The sequence below is a fragment of the Octodon degus genome, unplaced genomic scaffold, assembly GCF_000260255.1.
Source record: "Octodon degus isolate 3935 unplaced genomic scaffold, OctDeg1.0 scaffold00140, whole genome shotgun sequence".
Lineage (NCBI taxonomy): Eukaryota > Metazoa > Chordata > Mammalia > Rodentia > Octodontidae > Octodon > Octodon degus.
Genome location: NW_004524716.1, coordinates 3,322,303 through 3,327,359, shown reverse-complemented (window position 1 = coordinate 3,327,359; position 5,057 = coordinate 3,322,303).

Genomic DNA, 5,057 nt, shown 5'->3' with positions numbered 1-5,057 from the left:
CTGAGGCCAGGCACTCCCCACATTCGCCTCCAGCCACAACCTTGACACAGCTCCTCTCCTACACTGACCAGCTCAAGGGCTCCCTCAAGTGTTTGATGTGCAATAATTTCCATCTGACCTAGTTCAGAAGAGCAGCCCTTCTGAGAACAGTTGTTGTTGTTTTGAGAGCAGGTCTCACTATATAGTCCAGGCTGGCCTTAAATTCATGGTGATCCTCCTGTCTGAGTCTCTCCATTGCTGGGATTACAGGTATACACCACCATGCCTGGACCAAGGACTGTTTTGTTTTAAAATATTAGCGAGAACAAAACAACTTTGTAACAGTAGTCATACAAGACAAAACATGTCCAATTTTTCAGATTTATTTTAGATTGGCCCTATAGGTACTGTGCCATTGAGCTACATCCCTAGGCCCTTTTATTTTTCACCTTGAGACAGGCCTTACTAAGTTGTCCAGGCTTTGTCTCAAGCTTGTGAACTTCCTGCCTCAGCCTCCTGAGTATCTAGGGTTACATGCCTGCACCACCATACCTAGCTCTGATATTCTGACCTATCTTTTCATTTTGACAACTTACCATCAGGTTCTTTCACCCATTTTAATGATGTACAATTTTATCACTCGCCCTTTAGCTGCAGGAGCTATTTTCATAGTTTTTCTTTTTGAGACAGGCCGGCCTTATAGTTCAGGCTGGCCTTGAACTCACTACGTAGCCTAGGCTGGCCTGGAACCCATGGCAGTCCTCCTGCTTCAGCCTCTTGACTGCTGGCATTAAAGGTGTGCACCACCATGCTGGAAGTATCAATTTACATTTAACATAAAATGTAAATATGGAGCTGGGAGTGGTGGTACATGCCTGCAATCTCCGTACTCAGGAGGCTGAAGCAGGAGGATCACTGCAAGTTTGAGAACAGCCTGGTCCACAAAGTGAGCTCAAGGCCAGCCTGAACTGCACAGGGAGACAGGGAGACACTGGCTCCAAAAGCCAAGAAAAAAAAGGAAAGAAAGAAAAAGAAAGAAAGGCAGAAAGGAAGAAAGAAAGAAAGGTATCCTGAATATTCTATAAAACACAAATCTGTACATGATTCATTTTGTGACACAGACTCACTTAAATGTGTAGTTGCTAAATTCAAAGAACCTAAAAAGTCTGTCGCTTCTACCATGGTCCTGGCTGTTTCAGTGTTTCCATGTCTCTCTCACACACACAGTCAGCCTTCCGTGCCAGTGGGATCCACTGATGTGTGTTTAATCTACTGTGGATCAACAACATTCAAGGGGCCGGGGAGGTGGCTCTGTAGAATAAGCGCTTGCCTGGCAAGGGCAAGGGTCTGCGTTCAATCCCCGGTTCTGCTAAAAAAAAAAAAAACAAAAAACAAAAAACAAAAAACAAGACGAACAAACAAAAACCCTAAAAATAATCTTCAAGAAAAATAGTATCCATACTGAACATATGTAGACTATATTTTTTATCTTGTTCTCTAAACAATACAACTATGTTGTACTAGTTCTTACAAGTAATCTAGAAAAGATGTAAAGTACATAGGAAGATGTTAATAGATTATATGCCAATCCCATGACATCTGCATAAAAGGCTTGCTGTCTCCTCGGGGCCCTGTAACCAGTCTTCCATAGATACTGTAAAGCCTGCCATATCTAGAAAGCCACATCACAATAGACTCTTGGATTTGAAGATTTAGCACTTATAATCTTTGAGTATTCTCAAATGATTATGGATCCATGATGTGTAGTGATTGATAATTTTATTGAGACCTAAGTCTCAAGCACACAGACTTCTGCTTAGGAAGTTAAACCATTTTTCATTCAGAAAAAAAAATTTCCAGCATTCATTTAATTTTCAGTGATTGAGAATCACTATATTTTGTAAATGGAAATACCGCTACTAGACATGTAATGCTATAGATGGGCTGGTGTCTTGTGCTGCCAAAGAAAGTTGATACCCTACAGCAGTGGCGGGGAACCCATGGCACACGTGCCAGAGCAGGCTGCTGCCGTTACTGGGAGCTCTAAGAGCTTCACAGCACTGTCCTAGAGTGATGTGAGAATAATAATAAAAATAAGATATTTTGTGACAAACTTTGGGGGTACTGTTGGGACTAGAATCTGGAGTGGTCTTGAGGCAAATGCTGCAGTTCCCATTGCAGCTGGCACATGCTCTCTGGGAAGACAGGAGTTGGCTTAAGCAATACCCTAGAATTGGCACAGGTACCATTTTGTTGTTGTCTATGTGATTTTGTCTTTATTTTATTTATTTATTTATTTATTTATTTATTTATTTATTTTTGTGCAGGGTCTCACTATGTAGCTCAGACTCATAGTGATCCTCCTGATTTCTGCCTCCCTAGTGCTGGGATTATGGGCCCAGGGGTGGGGCCAGTGCAGCATGTGGTGCCAGGGATCGAACCCTGGCCCCTGCGCTTAACTAAGCAAGCACTTAGTCCACTGAGTTTCTTTTCTTTCTTTCTTTCTTTTTTTTTTTTTTTTTAAGGCTTTAAGGAATTTATTAGGCAGAACTTAAAAGCCACACACTCAGTGAAACTGTGGGCCCTCGAGAGAGGGGCATTATTTTCTGGAGTGGGGAATATTTATGGTTTTATATTTTGAGTGGGTAGACATTTGTAGAATCTGTGGCTCACTTTACATGTCAGAAGCATGAGCCCAGGATCTATTTCTCTCTCTCTCTCTCTCTCTCTCTCTCTCTCTCTCTCTCTCTCTCTCTCATCTTTCTGTCTGTCTCTGTCTTTCTCCAGGGTTTTGCTCTGTAACTGAGGCTGGCCTTGAATTCACTATGTAGCCCAAGTTGGCCTTGATCTCACCAAGATCCTCTGGTGTCAGCCTCCAAGTGCTGGGATTACAGGTGTGCATCACCATGCCTGGCTTATTTATTTATTTATTTAAAGTTAAGTGATCTATGAATATTGTTTTAGTTACTTTTCTCATTGCTAAGATAAAATACCTAACACCCAAAGTTAAAGGAGGGAAGTTTTATTGTAGCTCACAGTTTATAGAAGTTTCAGCCCACAGTCAGCTGACTCTCCAAGAACTGAGGCAGGGCCAAGGCGACACAATCCTGGTAGGGCATGTGGAAGGCAGAGAGCAGCACTCTGCAAGCCACAAGCTTCCTACCGTTGCAGCCCAGCCAGGCTGTGAGTCTTTTGGGTGATGTCACCTGTGGGGGACATTGCTGGGCAGTGAGTGGTTAAACTGCTGGCCAAAGCATACAGGTTATATGAGAAATGAATGGTTAAACAGCCACAAGTTGAGATTAGTGAAACATGCTGTGTTTGGCTGGTGTCCTTCCTCTTTCTACAAGTAAGACTACCTAGCCTTAGAACAGCTCCTTGCCCACACTTCTGCTTTTTTCATTTACACTGGTATTCTGAATAAGTCTAGAGAGTTCTTGGCTTCATGGCTTCACTTCATGTGCTTCTGTTAACCATTCATCCTCCATGCCACCATGTAGCACACTGGGACAGCCACCCACACCCAGAGTGGTGCTTCTGTCTTCACTAAATCCATTCAGCCACGTTCAGATCTATGCTATTTCCAATCAGTGGACTCATTTAGTACCACCCTCACTTAATTCCAGTATCACACCCTAATTCACAGTCACACACCCCCAGCCACCTTTGAAAATTCCCACTTTGTTGAGGGGGATCTAGACACAAACTGTGACATGTTTTGCTCAAAAACATTCTTCGAACTCTCTTGATCTATTTACTTACCTTACACTCTCCTTCTCTTTATCAATTATTGGATCTATGGAAGTATAATATAGTTTGGAGACTGGGCGTTGTCAGGCCACAAAGAAAAAGCATGAACAAACCTAGGAAATAGTATTATGGATAATGTCAGGAAACTGCATCTTAACATTACAGTGTTCTTTAAAGTACAACTTTTGGGCTGGTGAGATGGCTCAGTGGTCTAAAGCACCTACTTGGAACAAACTTGGCAAAGCACAGGGACTGTGGTTCGATCCCCCAGCACCACATGCCAGCCAGCCCCGCCCGCTGGTGGGCTGAGCTGGCCACACACACACACACACACACACACACACACACAATAAATAAATAAATGGAAAAAAAATTTTTTTAAAGTACAACTTTTAAGTTATGATTTTTCTAGTCTCCTTTCTACCTACATTTATTTCTTCAGTCCTACCTCATTTCCTTCCCTGAGACTTTGATCTTTTATTCTTAAGGGATGCAGAAGGACCAAAGATCCAAATTCTTATGGCTGCTTCGGGCTGGAGGTGGGGCAGGGATGTTGATCTTACCTAGCCAGGAAACAGAAATCTTACGCTCATCTAAAGGGGACAGGGGGTTTTGAGAGCTTGTTTGGAGGGTCAGCAGGGTGGCACAGCTGCTTGTATACCCCTGACAGAGGAAATGGTCCTCCTCTATCAGAGATGGTTATTCTCTTTGACTAAGTGCATGATTTTTGGGAGGAACAAATTAACCCTTGAAGTCAGTGGAGTGACTGTGTCACAGTTAGATGACCCTCACATCCAGGAAGGTGGATTTTGTTGTTTGATGAACCATCATCCTCTGAGAGTCCGGGAAGAGGAGGACATTAGCAAATCATTGACAATGAAGCGTTATCTTATAAACTTAAAGAAGTAGGGGGGGCCGGGGAGATGGCTCAGTAGGATAAGCGCTTGACCGGCAAACGCAAGGATCTGAGTTCAATCCCCAGTTCCGCCAAAAAAAAGAAGTAGGGGACAAACATTAAAAGTAGAATAGTAGTAAGTAGTAACTCCAAAAGTTGTAGAAGTTAGACAAAATTAGACATAAGTCTTAATTTTTTTTTTTTTTTTTTTCTCGGAAACAGAGCTTGAGCTCAGGCCCTTGTGCTTGCCAGGCAAGCGCTTATTCTACTGAGCCATCTCCCCGGCCCCCATAAGTCATCTGTTTTGAAACAAATATGGGTAGCAAGGAGACTAGAAAAAATAATAATTTAAATGTTATACTTTAAAGAAAACTGCAATATTAGGACACAAAGTTTCCCAAGGTTATCCATATTAGTTTTTTTTTTTTTTTTT